This window comes from Orbicella faveolata, unplaced genomic scaffold, assembly GCF_042242905.1.
Source record: "Orbicella faveolata isolate gen_17 unplaced genomic scaffold, um_ofav_v1 contig_50, whole genome shotgun sequence".
Classification (NCBI taxonomy): domain Eukaryota; kingdom Metazoa; phylum Cnidaria; class Anthozoa; order Scleractinia; family Merulinidae; genus Orbicella; species Orbicella faveolata.
The window spans coordinates 1,988,687-2,005,292 of NW_028301581.1; the positions used below are offsets into that span (position 1 = coordinate 1,988,687).

The 16,606-nt window shown below is 36.4% G+C and overlaps 1 long non-coding RNA gene across 1 annotated transcript; it reads left to right on the forward strand.

Moving 5' to 3' along the window:
* The first annotated feature begins 6,850 nt into the window (after positions 1 to 6,850).
* Positions 6,851 to 13,866, forward strand: LOC149095564 (uncharacterized). Its single transcript, XR_016204859.1, has 2 exons — positions 6,851 to 7,139; positions 13,771 to 13,866. It is a non-coding gene; the product is annotated as an uncharacterized LOC149095564 (long non-coding RNA).
* The last annotated feature ends 2,740 nt before the right edge of the window (positions 13,867 to 16,606 follow it).

Consider the following 16,606-nt stretch of genomic DNA (forward strand, 5'->3'; position numbering starts at 1 on the left):
AGAGGCAGCAAATTTGTGTATTAGTAGCAGAGTGTGATCAAGGAATTTTTGCCTTCAAAAGCACCAGAACTGTGAATTTGAAGTTATGAATATTGCTATCTTAACTGCTGCAGATCAGAAACACCCTGAAAAGATTCTGTATTCCTCAGTTAAGCAACCATTTTATGCCACAGAAACATGTTATTTTAAGGGGTCAAGTTTCAGAACAACTCGCATTAATATCGATCGAATTAATGTTAATCCTAATGATTATTATAATCCAGCAATGGATTATTATAATCCAGTAATAGATCATTATAATCCAGTAATAGATTATTATAATCCTTTACTGAGGTTCGAGCCATGCCTTAATTAATCAGGATTAATATTAATCTTATGAAGATTAATATTAATCTGATAAATATCAATCCTACATAGGATTCCTATTAATCCTTTGTAGCATTAATATTATTCCTACCTAGGATTAATCTTTGACCAAAGCTTCTGAAGATTGACATCATTTAACAATCTAAGGCATCCTTATCACTATCTCTTGGCAATTTGTTAAATAATGGTATCAATCGTTTACATAAAGTTCTATATAAGCTGTGGAAATATTTCGTTCATATGACACAGACTTGGCAGCACAAATTTGTACAAGTCTGTCAATAAAGAAAATATTCTATTCCAACCACAATGGATATGCTTCTTGTGCTAGTAGTTTGTGAAGAAAACTCTTTTATGTTGTTACACTCAGTCAACTTTTGCAATCTTTATTAATGGTTATGATATTTTAGTAGCAGAAGTTGGCAGTTGTGTCAGCTCTGCTGGTAATACAGTACAGTTGCAACTGACTTTTTTGCAGGGCCATGAAAATTCTTAATGTAGAATAGAATAAAGATCTTGAGTAACTTAAAAAATAACAAAGTGAAATGGATGTCAGTACGCACGTCATCAAAGGAAATCTGTGAATCCCTTCCAGTTATTGCTGAAAGACTTAGCCTTTCTGAGTTGGATCCATAGAGATTGCCATTTCCTTGGGAGCATAAAAATGGACCATCTACGTATATACTGGACTTAGAGTAGGAGTTTGTGATGAAGGACAGGGTTTCAGGATTGATGTCATAGAAGGGGCTATTGTTGCTGGTTGGTTAGCTGGTGAGGTCCACGAGGGCGCCTGACTTACTGAAGAGCTGCCGCCAATCTCAGCTGTACGGAAGAACCCTAGCATTATGTTGGCAAGTGACCTTGCTGATAATATATCCTGTATGCGTTGATAATGATACTTTATACATGTCTTGTTATTCACTGTAATGAGAATGTTGCCACTTCTAACCTGGGACAATGATGCCAACTGTTCAACTGCTTCAACAATCCATAAAATTTGTATCTAGAGAAACATATAGCTTTCTTGAAGTAAAGCTACAGCATCTCCGAAGAAAACCATTCGAGGACAAATAGTATGATTTCTGTGATAAGGATGTACCTACTGCTGGCAAACAGTTCTTATCACAGCCTGGCCCGGGGTCATAATATATAACGCAAGTAAGTAAAATGTTCACAGAAAGGTTCGTATTTTGTCCCTTGAAAGCAAACATGTAGAGACTTCAAACAAATCTTGCAATAAAAATGAGTCTAAACAATGCGTAAGTACATGACAAACGCTAAAGGCAAAAAATACGCATTTGGGTACAATGGGAGTTGTGCAGGCCTGTCGCAACTTTTTAATTTCTGAGATTAATATTAATCCAAATGATATTAATTATCTAATCCTTCCAATTTTTTTGCCTTGCCTTAATCTATTACTGAATTATAATAATCTATTATTATTATAATCCATGGATTAATATTAATCCGAGTTGTCCTGAAGTTTTGATGAATTCAACAATCAAGCTGAACATGAGGTTATTGATTGATTATGGTGTGAGTGGGCCAGCTGGCAGAATCCTGTGAATTTGAGGACCTGTGTGAAAGTTTAATCATGAGATATTAGTTATTGGCTTTCAAGATTCCAGTATTAAGAGAACGGCCAGTCTCTGCCTCACCACTATGCATACTGCACACCGTGTCCATTGTAATGTTGGGATTTCACCATTTCATGCCCCCATACTGATGGCTGAAATGGTAGTGCACAGGTCTACGCACACAAGTGGTTTGGACATACAGCCTGATCTAATCTCGGTTAGGTTGTTTTGTTTCATGCCTTATTGGGTATTTGATCCAGACTGAGGGCAAGTCACTTTCCCTTTACTATATAACATTGGACTTGGTTGGTCGACTGGACAGTCTGATATATTTTGAGATGGTGCTGCCATTGGTTCAGGGGCTGTTTCTGTTATGCTCTCCTGTGTTGGATTACCCAGGGTGTTTAGCTGAGAAGCTTGGGGTTTGGAGGAGAGCAGCACAGGCACAGGATTACTTTGGGTAGTATGTCAACAGTCGGTTGCTTCATGAAGACCATGGAAAGAGAGCATATATTGTTGGGGACATTGCTGGAGGCAAAACTGCTTTTTAGATATCTTTTTAATCATTTTCTCTTTTATTAATTGTAACACTTGATATGCATTTTTATCAAATGAATAAAGACATTATGATTATTACTATTATTATTACTGTTGGAGGTAACTCTTTGACATTTATTTTGTAATTGTAGGTTGTGGACCTAGGACTTCTTCTTGTTCTAGATCTGTAAACTTTGCACCAATTAAAGGGCTCGTGTAACACTAGAAAGTACAATACAAATATACAAATCAATAGAAGTAACAAGATGAAAGAGTAAAACAAAGCAATGACAAATGATTAGTCACAAACAGAAGTAAATAGGCACCCTGCAAGGAAGTAAGTGAGGTTGGCCATAATTGAAAACTTCCTTGAAATTACAAACATGAATGAAGGGAAGAAAAGCAACACCAATATAATAGTAAGATAGTAAAAATCATATGCAAGCGTTTTGCAAAAGTAAAATTATATAAATACCTAAATGAAATTCAAGTTCATTTTTGAAAGCTGACAAATTGCCTGCTATAATGACAAGTGGTTGGTCATTCTATGACTCAATTATCCTGGTAAAGAATGCCGAGTAATATTATATACATTAACCTTCCTGCCCTCAACGTTCAGCTTTTACAGAATGATTTGCTTTTGTTGACTTTAATTCAAAAACATCATTTGAGTTGAGATGACTTCAACAGAAAACAACAAACTGCAGCATGCTGAAACATACAGTCACATTTTTTTTGCAAATCAAGTGTGAAAAATATTTCTCAACAGGCTGATGTTGACAGAAACTTTGGCTAAGTCTTGCACCTTACATGGCTGCTTGATTGGAACATACAATTTTATTCCCCTTCAGGTCCATCATTTGTGTACCTGATTCATCTATCTCCTGCAATCAGCCCACCCTCAGCTTTTTCGGCCATGCCCAAGTCAAAGGTCTGTTGCACTAATGTGTGCATAATTCCTCTCTTGCAGTCAAGAGGTGAAGCCAGCTTGACTTTGGACATAAAACGTTGTCCAGTGGATCTTAAAATTGCAACTGCACCAGGGACTGTTAGGGAATGTTATTCAGTAATCAGCTTTTAGGGCTGCCTTTGGTAGATGAAATAGCTGTTTTAAACACTGCCAATAGATTACAATTGTTGTTGGCAATGAGAGATCCTGGTGTAATGAGATGATACAAAGCTAAATATGCTAAAGTAATAATTAAACTGAAATAGTTGTCTTTATGAAATATTGTATGCAGTAGACAATATTAAGTTATATTCATCAAGAAATAGTTTGTTTCACAGCTTTCGTGAAAACACCCTGAAAAGAACAAGCCATTTATAGGAATCAGTTGGTACAAACCGGTACACATAACAATTAAATTGAAATGAAATAATTTCCACAATAATGATATGATGACAAATTACTGGTATATAATAATGAAAGGTGCATAGAAGAAACATCACTCAATTATTTTCATGCAAATGAAAATAATTTATTGCAAACTTAAATAAAAAAGATGAATAAGCTACACCTGTGCCATGGTCCTTAATTAATTTTGTTACTGGATTTTGTTTAGTTATATTGAACAGGATGATGGCCTATGAACTGATTTTTTTTTAACACAAAATGCATCCAAATTGTGGTCGAAGACTAAAAGAAGAAACAAAGAAAACATGTCTTAGCAACAATGGACTCATCATGCCCTGTAGGGTACAGGGCATTGTGGAGACTGGTCATCATTTTCATCTGACTTGCAGTCTTTTTGTGGCCTTTGCCCTGGCCATGTGGCATTGCATTTAGCTTGGAGAAGTTTCTCTGATTAGCTCTTGAAACCTTCCTTCCTCAGCAACATCAGAGAGAGAACTTCCCCAGATTTTGGCGTGGGCGAGGATTGGTGCTTGTAAGCTGATCAGAACTCAACGTTGTGACTGCTGGGGTCACCAATGCAACCCAATTTTTTCACTGGCAACTACCTTTCCATGCTTTTTGCTGACTGAAATACTTTTCCTGGTGACTAAAATTAATATGAAAACTAAGGGGCCAGCTGGCCCCAAGGTTTTTTCCTGAAAGTCGAGCCCTGCTGAAAGTATCAATCAGTCATCTTTCATGTTTTTAAGAGAAAAATTGTTGGCAGCTGCTGTCATTTTGTGTAGCATACGGTGTTGATCCATTGCCTTAGTGGTAATAAGTTGGCAAGGCTTTTACAATAAGGCAAGAGATCTTTCCTTTCTAGTTTGCAGCCTTTCTTTTGCAATAACTGGTAGCACACTACCGACAACTCTTGCCTTGCAGACCCCCTGCTATTATGGACAGCCTGATGTTACTGATAGAGGCTATATATGAACTAGTGAGACAATCTCAGATAGTGCAGAGCGCAATTGATAACTCTGGTACAGTAGTCCCATAAGTACTCACCCCTACTCGGCTCACTTCCGGTTTGTGTCTACCTTGGTAGTCTGCTATGGCTTTTCCCCTTTGCAGTGTGTATGTTTCAAGGTTGTATTTTCATTCAAGGTCCAAACATTACGCACAAATTAATTACTACTGGTGCTTTAAGTTGATTTTCGTTCATTTTAAATTCAACAATACGCTGAAGCAGCAAACGTGACAATTTAGCTCTTCACGCCAACTTTGTAACTTGATACTTTTGTTTTCCTCGCAAAGCCATGTAATATGAAACCCTTGTTTTCTCCAAAACATACGGAAGATGTCCTTGTTTTTTGGAGATAAATGAAAGAAAGTTAAATATCTGATGTCGTGATGAAGAAACGGAACAGAGACGATGTTTTACTAAAAATGCAAATTTTTACCGATGAACAAGAACTAATTTAATTATCAGATAGTCACGAAATACCACTTTCTTTTTCTGTTGCCACCTTTGTTGTTAACAATAAAACAATTCAAAATTAACACACAACGATATTGATGGCTGAGAAGCTTTTCAACGAAAACTATTGAAGATAAACAGCGCTACTTGGCTGATATGAATGAGTCTCCTCAAAGACTGATTAAATTAATTTGCGCTTTCATTAGGTGCCACGGCGTCTGCAGCAATATTTGAGCATTTTCCTGGTTTCTTTTGTTACAAATTCACAATTTGCGGAGTATTAACGCCACTAACTTGAGAACTTTTTGGTCTCTCTTACAGACACAATTAAGGCAAGAAATAAACAAGTCGCTGAGGAGAAGCAATATATTTGAACTCTGACAAGCACACTATTGTAGATTGAAAACAGCAGATGATATTTGTTGAACCGACCTGTTTGTAATTCTAAAAGCTACGCAGCCACAGTAATGTTTCACTTTTGCAATAAAAAGGGACAACTGGCGCTACCTGAAAAATAACTGCCATCCTTGGTCGCATGACACGATATATAAAATACTGCGCGTAAAGATAGTGTATAACACTAACAATGTTAGAACGCATGCGTCTTACATGTTGAGCTCTACCATAAGGAAAACCACTCAACATTTGTGCGTGATTCCGTATGCAATGTATCCTTCACCTAATATAGAAGCCACGAACCCTAACTAATCTATGCATGCGTTTAGGGCAAATTAGTTTTGTTCTAAGGAGAATGGTACCACAAGGAGAGCAAGGGGTTACCTGAAACAAATATATAGCTTTGCGATGTTCAAAGTTAAGCGACGGCGATGGAATGTGTTTTACGTAGAGTACACATGTACCTTTCCCACCCTACTCCCATTACTTCCTTGCCTCTAGACTAATTAATTAATTGAAATTAATTAATTAAACAAACATTAAAGTTTACACCTTAGCGCCATAGGGCCATAGTGCCATAGCGCCTTAGTTCCTTAGCGGCAGGCAACCCCCATAACCATCCCAATAGTGCACTCTGCACTAAAAACCATAATTTAGATGTCAAAATTGGCAAAATAGAATATAACTACATCTGCACTTAGTTAAGTCGGTAAAAATCCTGTGATATCACACCAACTGTAAAAATCTCAGAAAAAAAATATAATAGGATATTAAAACTGAAACATTAAAGCTAATATTAAAACTAATACAATGGACTACAAACTACTAAGTGTTAGAATAAAAATAGCATTTATTATTAAATCTTAATAATAAATCTTAATCACTTTCTGAAACAGACGGTGTCTTATGGCCTTAATGAATGAAAATTAATCTGTCAATTTTCTGACACTGTTTGGCAGAGAGTTGAATGATGGAGCAGCCATTGATTTATGGCTATTATCCTATCCCTATTGCAAAATTGTGAACACTTCATATGATCCCACACTGATTCTTTTAGTGTTTCTCAATCGTTACGAGGGACACCTTGAATGTATTGAGTGATTTGTCATTGTTCTGTTGTCTTGGAGTGTTTACTACTAGTAGTTTGTACACTATTTTGACCTATACTACATATATTACAATTTTTTGCTTAAAAGCACAAAGCAGTATGTGCACTGCATGTGGGTTTATATGACTTGTATTGAGTCATTTTCATCTCACCCCTCTACTGCAGGCAGCCCTGCTATAACGGCAACAAATGACGATCTCAAGGATGTGCACTATAACAAGAGTCAACTGTATTGGTGTCCACTTCTATGGTGAATTTGATAGAGGGATGGTAGTTGTTGAGGGTTTCAAGGAAAGTTACTGCTGAACTTGAACCAGTTGTTAGTGAAGTGGTTTTTCTAAGGTAATAAGTCTGATGTCAGAATCTGTGAATTGGATGATGGTTGGGAGCCTCATTTCTCGATAAATTTTATGGTTTAGCTTTCTGTGTAATAGTTAAAACAGGGGTGCCACACCAGGTCAGGAAATGGTCAGGAAAAAATTCTTCTAAGGTCAATGAATTTTTTGTTAATTTAGGGAAAATTGGCATTTTGAAGAAGAGTCAAGGAAAATATTCAGCACGACTGGTTTAATACCTGTAAAAGCTGGAGAACATTTTGGGTCACTGTTATCTCAACGTTGTTTTTTCCTTAATAAAGAAGGAAAATCTGTTGAAAATTTTAAGTTTAATGAATGGGTAGAAATGAATGAAGCCACTGCTATCTGCTATGTGACATTTATCTGACAGCATTGCAAATCTTACTTTGGGAACATTTGTGGTGATAAGGAAAGCACTGGTATTGAGGAAAGAGTTCCCTAATTTGGATATGTTATTAATATTCCTGAAACTGTGATCAATACGATGTCTTGTAACTACTGAGGATTTAATGATAATAATAAAAAAATAATGATAAACTGATATTTTAAAAGGAGGCCTCCAATCACCTAAAGGTGGTTTCCAGGAGGGTCCTCTAAAAAATACAAGTCTAAAATATACATTAAAATTAATGTCTAAAATACAGAAGTAATAAAAAATAAAAACGTGAGACTAAAACTAAGGTTTTAAACTAGAACTAGGATTAAAAATCTACTTCCAACTAAGGTTAAAATGATTAACCAAGGAACAAGGTAAGACTGAATGGCAGTCAGTGAGGAGAATTACAAAAATATCAGTTATGACACTGGACAAGATAAAAATGAAGGACAATCAGTATAGAGAATTCCAATATCGGTTCTGACACTGGACGAGATAAAACTAAATGACAATCTGTATGGAGAATTGCAATATTTATTCTCACACTTGACAAGATAAAACTGAGCGACAATCAGCATGAAGAATTACAACAATTCTTTTGACAACAGACAAGATAAAACTGAACGGCAGTCAGTGTGGAGAAGTGCAACATTATCAGTTCTGAGACTGGACAACACAAAACTGAATGGCACTAAGTAGAGAGAATTACAACAATCTCAGTTCTGACACGACGAGATAAAATTGAATGACAATTTGGATGGTGAGTTCAACGATATTAGTTCTGATACTGGACAAGATAAAACTGAACGACAACCTGTATGGAGAATTGCAATATTTATTCTCACACTTGACAAGATAAAACTGGAGGACAATCAGCATGAAGAATTACAACAATTCTTTTGAACACAGACAAGATAAAACTGAATGGCAGTCAGTGTGGAGAAGTACAACATTATCAGTTCTGAGACTGGACAACACAAAACTGAATGGCACTAAGTAGAGAGAATTACAACAATCTCAGTTCTGACACTGGACGAGATAAAATTGAATGACAATTTGGATGGTGAGTTCAACGATATTAGTTCTGATACTGGACAAGATAAAACTGAACGACAACCTGTATGGAGAATTGCAATATTTATTCTCACACTTGACAAGATAAAACTGGAGGACAATCAGTATGAAGAATTACAACAATTCTTTTGAACACAGACAAGATAAAACTGAATGGCAGTCAGTGTGGAGAAGTACAACATTATCAGTTCTGACACTGGACAACATAAAACTGAATGACAATCAACATGGAGAATTACAACAACATCAGTTCTCACACCGGACAATATCAGTTCTGACACTGGATAAAAAATGAAAGACTATCGGTATGGAGAATTACAACAATATGAGTTCTGACAATGGACAAGATAAAACTGAACAACACAATCAGTATGGAGAATTACAACAATATCAGTTCTCACTCTGGACAAGACAAAACTAAAGGACAATCAGTATGGAAAATTGCAATATCAACTCTGACACTGGACAAGATAAAAATGAATGAGAATCAGTAGGGAGAATTACAACAATATCAGTTCTGACACTGGACAAGATAAAAACAAAGGGCAATCAGTATAAAGAATTGCAATATTAATTCTGACTCTCGACAACATAGACCTGAATGACAATCAGTATGAAGAATTACAACAAAAGTTCTGACAACGGACAAGATAAAACTGAACGGCAGTCAGTACAGAGAATTACAACATTATCAGTTCTGACTCGGCACAAGATAAAACTGAACTGGAGTCAATGTGGAGAATTACAACTATATCAGTTCTGACACTGGACAAGATAAAAATGAAGGACAATCAGTATGGTGAATTTCAACAATATCAGCTCTGACACTGCAAAAGATAAAACTGGATAAAAATCAGTATGGAGAATTATAACAATATCAGTTCTGACACTGAACAAGATAAAACTGAGCGGCAGTCAGTGTGAAAAATTAGAACAATGTCAGTTCTGACACTGGACAAAATACAAAATGAATGACAATCGGTATATACCTCTTACTAACCGAGTTTGAGGGCCGTACCATAAGTTACGGACCAAGTTTTTTTCCCCTTTAATTTATGGCTCAAGGGCAAAGCACGCAGGCCATAAATCGAAGGGGAAAAAACGAGGATCCCTAACTTACGGTACAGACCGAGAAAACGAGGTTAGTAAGATATTTATTATATCTCTATTGTGTGTATGACGGGCTCAGGAACGATTTCTATTTAAGCGGAATGCCTTCAAATGTCTGATGCACCTCAAAATCAAAACGAGTCAATTTGAAATTGTTTTTAAGTTGTTAGCATGCTTTAATACACAATTTAGAGTAAAAAAAGTCTTAAATGTTTACTTGCTATAAAAGTTAGGAACACTTGGCGATAAATCACAAAACAGTTTTTCAACAAAACCAGCTTTAAATTTTAGTGTGCCTAATGGAAAGTACAGCCTGATAAATTGACCAATCACAGCACGTGTACTAACTAAGAGATATAAGAAAGTTAATTACAGCACTATCAGTTCCAACTTGGACAACATAAAACTGAACAACTATCAGTGTGGAGAATTACAACAATATCAGTTCTGACACTGGACAAGATAAAAATGAATGACAATCAGTTTGGTGAATTACAAGAATATCAGTTCTGATACTGGACAAGATAAAACTGAACGACAATCTCTATGGAGAATTGCAATATCAATTCTGACACTTTACAAGATAAAACTAAACGACAATCAGTATGGAGAATTAAAAAAAATAGTTCTGACAACGAAGAAAATAAAACTGAACAGCAGTCAGTATGGAGAATTACAGCAAAATATCAGTTCTAACACTGGACAAGATAAAGCTGAACAGCAATCAGTATGGAGAATTGCAATATCAATTGTGACACTGGACAAGATAATACTGAACGACAGTCAGTATGGAGAATTGCAACAATAGTTCTGAAAACGGAGAAAATAAAACTGAATGGCATTCAGTATGGACAATTACAACAATATTAGTTCTGACACTGCAAAAGGCAAAACTTAACGGCAGTTAGTGTGGAGAATTACAACAATGTCCTGACACTAAAGAAGATAAAACTGAATGGCAGTCAATGCGAAGAATTAGAACAATATCAGTTCTGACACCGGACAAGATAAAAATGAGTGACATTCAGTGTGGTAAATTACAACAATATCAGTTCTGATACTGGACAAGATAAGACTGAAGGACAAACTGTATGGAGAATTGCAATATCAATTTTGACACTGGACAAGATGAAACTGAACGACAATCAGTATGGAGAATTACAACAATAGTTCTGACAATGGACAAGAGAAATTTGAATGGCAGTCAGTATGGAGAATTACAAAAATAGCTCTGAAAAGGACAAGATAAAATTACACGGCAGTCAGTATGGAGAATTACAACAATAGTTCTGACAACGGACAAGATAAAACTGAACAGCAGTCAGTATGGACAATTACAACAATAGTTCTATTAACGGAAAAGATAAAACTGAACGGTAGTCAGTATGGAGAATTACAACAACATCAGTTTTGACACTGCACAAGATAAAACTAAATGAGAGTCAGTGTGGAGAATTAAAACAATATCAGTTTGGACACTGGACAAGATAATCTGTAAGGAGAATTACAACAATATCAGTTCTGACACTGGACAAAATAAAACTTAACCAGTATCAGTATGGAGAATTACAACAATATCAGTTCTGACACAGGACAAGATAAAACTGAACGACAACCGTAGGGAGAATTACAACAATATCAATTTTGACTCTGGACAAGATAAAACTGAACGACAGGTAAAATGGAGAGTTACATCAATAGTTCTGACAATGGACAAGATAAGACTGAATGGCAGTCAGTGTGGAGAATTACAACAATATCAGTTCTGACAACGGACACGATAAAACTGAGCAGTGGTCAGTATAGATCATTACAACCACATCAGTTCTGACACTGCAAAAGATAAAACTGAATGACAGTCAGTTTGGAGAATTAAACAATACCAGTTCTGACACTGAACAAGATAAAACTGAACGGCAGTCAGTGTGGAGAATTACATCATTATCAGTTCTGACAGTAGACAAGATAAAAAGTGACAATCAGCATGGTAAATTACAACATTTTCAGATCTGACACTGCAAAAAATAAAACTAAATGACAATTCGTAATGAGAATTACAACAATATCAGTTGTGGCACTGAAAAAGATCACACTGAAGGGCAGTCAGTGTGTAGAATTATAACAATATCAGTTCTGACACTAAACAAGATAAAACTGAACAGCAGTCAGGGTGGAGAGTTACAACCACATTAGTTCTGAAAATGGGCAAGATAAAACTGAACGACAATCAACATGGAAAATTACAACAATATCAGTTCTGACACTGGACAAGATAGAAATGAATGACAATCGGCATGGAGAATTACAACAATAACAGTTCTGAAAATGGACAAGATAAAACTGAACGACAATCAGTATGCAGAATTGCAATGATATCAGTTTTGACACTGGACAAGTTAAAACTCAACGACAATCAGTATGGAGAATTGCAATAACAATTCTGACAGTGGACAAGATAGAAATGAATGAGAATGAGAAGGGAGAATTACAACAATATCATTTTTGACACTGACCAAGATAAAACTGAAGGACAATCAGTATGGAATATTGCAATATTAATTTTGACTCTGGACAACATAGAACTGAACGACAATCATTATGGAGAATTACAACAATATCAGTTCTGACAACGGACACGATAAAACTGAGCAGTGGTCAGTATAGATCATTACAACCACATCAGTTCTGACACTGCAAAAGATAAAACTGAATGACAGTCAGTTTGGAGAATTAAACAATACCAGTTCTGACACTGAACAAGATAAAACTGAACGGCAGTCAGTGTGGAGAATTACATCATTATCAGTTCTGACAGTAGACAAGATAAAAAGTGACAATCAGCATGGTAAATTACAACATTTTCAGATCTGACACTGCAAAAAATAAAACTAAATGACAATTCGTAATGAGAATTACAACAATATCAGTTGTGGCACTGAAAAAGATCACACTGAAGGGCAGTCAGTGTGTAGAATTATAACAATATCAGTTCTGACACTAAACAAGATAAAACTGAACAGCAGTCAGGGTGGAGAGTTACAACCACATTAGTTCTGAAAATGGGCAAGATAAAACTGAACGACAATCAACATGGAAAATTACAACAATATCAGTTCTGACACTGGACAAGATAGAAATGAATGACAATCGGCATGGAGAATTACAACAATAACAGTTCTGAAAATGGACAAGATAAAACTGAACGACAATCAGTATGCAGAATTGCAATGATATCAGTTTTGACACTGGACAAGTTAAAACTCAACGACAATCAGTATGGAGAATTGCAATAACAATTCTGACAGTGGACAAGATAGAAATGAATGAGAATGAGAAGGGAGAATTACAACAATATCATTTTTGACACTGACCAAGATAAAACTGAAGGACAATCAGTATGGAATATTGCAATATTAATTTTGACTCTGGACAACATAGAACTGAACGACAATCATTATGGAGAATTACAACAATATCAGTTCTGACAATGGACAAGATAAAACTGAACAGTAATCAGTATGGAGAATTGCAATATCAATTCTGACATTGGACAAGATAAGACTGAACAGCAATCAGTATGGAGAATTGCAATATCAGTTCTGCCAACGGACAAGATAAAACTGAACGACATTCAGTATGGAGATTTACTATTTAAGTTCTGACACTGGGCAAGATAAAACTGAATGACAATTAATGTGGAGAATTACTATCTTAGTTCTGAAATGAGCAAGATGGAGCTGAATGAACATCAGTATTGAGAATTAATATTGCAGTTTAGTTGATACTGAACAAGATAAAAATGAATGACATTCCATATGCATGGTGAATTAATCCTTAGGTTCTGGCACTGGCTAGAGCAGGAATTGTTTGTAATAATCTGTTGATCGATTACCGAGATGCTGTTTCGCATTGTAAATGACCTTTTATTGAAAAAAAAAACGAATACTCGAGGTGATGGCAAGACTTGGCTAAATGCAGCTTAATAGTAGTGTTCATGAGAAGTATTGAGTATTTTGGCCTGTTATTGACATTGCTCCTTTTGTTTTCCTCTTCGTAGATATGGATGTGTTTCCAGCTTTTTTTTAGATAATATTACCATCCTCTGTTTGCTTTGGAATGTTTTAGGAATAAAAATTAATTTGTGTTTGCTGTACATTGTGGTATTTCTTTTCTGTTACCTTTGCAGCCGTGTCACTGAAAACATTATTTTACGGCTGTAATGATATTTTTGTTATTTTTATAATGATAAGCCATGTATACATCCTGCATAGCAGGTGTAAACGGGGAGGGAATAGGGGGTATCCTTTCGCACGCAACGCTTATGCAGCGCTTTCTCTTGTGTCACTTGTATTTTCTTTGTATATACCAAGTGAATACAAGCGGGATATTCCAATGTATACCAAGAGAAAACGTTACATAACTAGTTTATATTTCATCACTAAGTTAGTTCAGAGGGTTAAGAACTCAGATTAACCAATCAAATTGCTTCATTGCTGGCACAGTATTCCCTAAGCATTGGACCGGGCACTGTCCAGAATGATCCCCCACGATCACTGTTAAAGATTTTCGTTAGTGTTATGGCGTTTCTGAAAGAGCTTGCTTTGATCACACGAAACACTCGTTTTGTTTTCTTTCCAACTCTTTTTCCCTTCTGTTTTGTTTAACATCAGGCGCGAGTATGCGACTAGTCGGCTTTCAATCAGAATTGCGCGTTTGAAGTTTGCAATGTTTCTCCAGTTTGTGATCGTGGCATTTTTCTGAACATTTTCAGTTGCGTAATAAACCCCTTATTAACGAAGCTCTCAATTCTTGTTGCCTAATTACTTGTAGAAATTTATGGACGTCCAGCCCATTAAATCCCAGGCATTCTGGATAAAAGTCAAAGTAAATTTATGGCCACACATTGTTTAAAGAGTTGGGTTTGCTTGACAGTATCACATCTGACAACGTCTCAGATGTTGAGTCTTGTTAGTGAGCTTGCATACAACATATCCAGTCATAAAAAGAGCCCTTAACCATTTTTCACCGTGATTATAGACCTCGCACCCAATCAGTTTTGTAATGAATTTCAAACATTTCTTCTGGTTATTTATGGAAAAAAAACTCAACAACTCAACAATCAACCAATCAACCAACTTTGGGTCGATTTCCAAACACTTGGGCGATATTTCCCAGCCCTAAAGACTCTAAACAAATTCGAGAAGACTTTGGTTTTCAATAAAATGGCCAGAAGAAAAAGTTTTGAACGCTTACTTATGAGCAGTCTGGCCGAAATAATAACTCCCTTAGTGACTATGACCAGAAAGTCGCCGCGACCGGGCTACGCGCAACGCGATTTTGACCAACTTTTAGTCGATTTCCTCTGGTCGATTTTTCTTCTGGTCAAAATCACGCTGCGCGTAGCCCGGTCTAGTCATAGTCACTAAGTGAGTTATTATTTTGGCCAGACTGCTGATAAGTAAGCGTCCAAAAATTTTTCGTCTGGCAATTTTCCTGAAAACCAATGTCTTCTCATATTAGTTTAGACTCCTTAGGGCTGGGAAATATCGCCCAAGTCCCTGGTAATCGACCCAAAGTTGGTATAAATCGCGCTGCGCGTAGCTCGGTTTCGGCGACTTTCTGGTCATAGTCACTAAGTGTGTTAATATTTCGGCCAGACTGCTCATAAGTAAGCGTTCAAAACACCTTTTCTCGCCATTTCACTGAAAACCAAGGTCTTCTGGAATTAGTTTCGAGTCCCTAGGACTGGAAAATATCGCCCAAGTTCCTGGATATCGACCCAAACTTGGTATAAATCGCGCTGCGCGTAGCCCGGTCTCGGCGACTTTCTAGGCATAGTCATTAAGTAAGTTAATGTTTTGGCCAGACTGTCCATAAGTAAAAGTTCAAAAATATTTTTCTGGTCATTTCACTAGAATCCAAAGTCTTCTCGAATTAGTTTAGAGTCCCTAGCGCTGGGAAATATCGCCCAAGTTGTTGGAAATCCACCCAAAGTTGGTCAAGATCGCGCTGCCGGTAGCCCAATCTCGGCGACTTTCTAGTCATAGTTGCTAGGTGAGTTAATATTTTTGCTAGACTGCTACTAAGTAAGTGGTCAAAAATTCTTATCTGCCCATTTCTCTAGAAACCAAGGTCTTACTAAAATTAGTTTAAAGTCCCTAGTGCTGGGAAATATCACCCAAGTTCCTCTAAATTGACCCAAAGTTGGTCAAAATAGCGCTGCGCGTAGCCCGCTCTCGGCGACTTTCCAGTCATAGTCACTAAGTGAGCTAATATGTCGGCCAGACTGCCCATAAGTAAGCGTTCAAAAATTTTCCTTCTGGCCATTTCACTGAAAACCAAAGTCTTCTCGAATTAGTTTAGAATCCCTAGGGCTGGGAAATATCGCCCAAGTTCCTGGAATTCAACTCAAAGTTGGTCAAAATTGTAAAACAATAAAAATGCAAGCAAGATATAAATTCCCAACCATATTTATTCGTTGTAATAATGGGTAAAAAGATAATGGTAATGTTTTAAGAAATAGGTGTTGGGTCATTCGAAATATAATATTGGAATATTTTAGGTGTTTGGGATACATTGACATTATGGACTTGCTCCTTGACTAGCTGATCAAATGTTGCCTTTCTTATCGTTGTTGTTGTATACGCAGGTGCTGCGTTTCCTAGGAACTAGTTCTTCGTATGTGTAAATTACCTGACTGTTGTTACACTGGAAATAGTGCCATGTAATCTTACTATTTTGAATATAGTATCTACTTAAATAATTTGTTAACTGATTCTTGTTAGACCTGTTAAAATACTTTGGTACATTTATGTTGAGGGCCATTAGGTTATCAGTTTTATTACTGTCAAATGCTACCCTAGTAAAAAAAAGTCTTACTACTACTACTACTA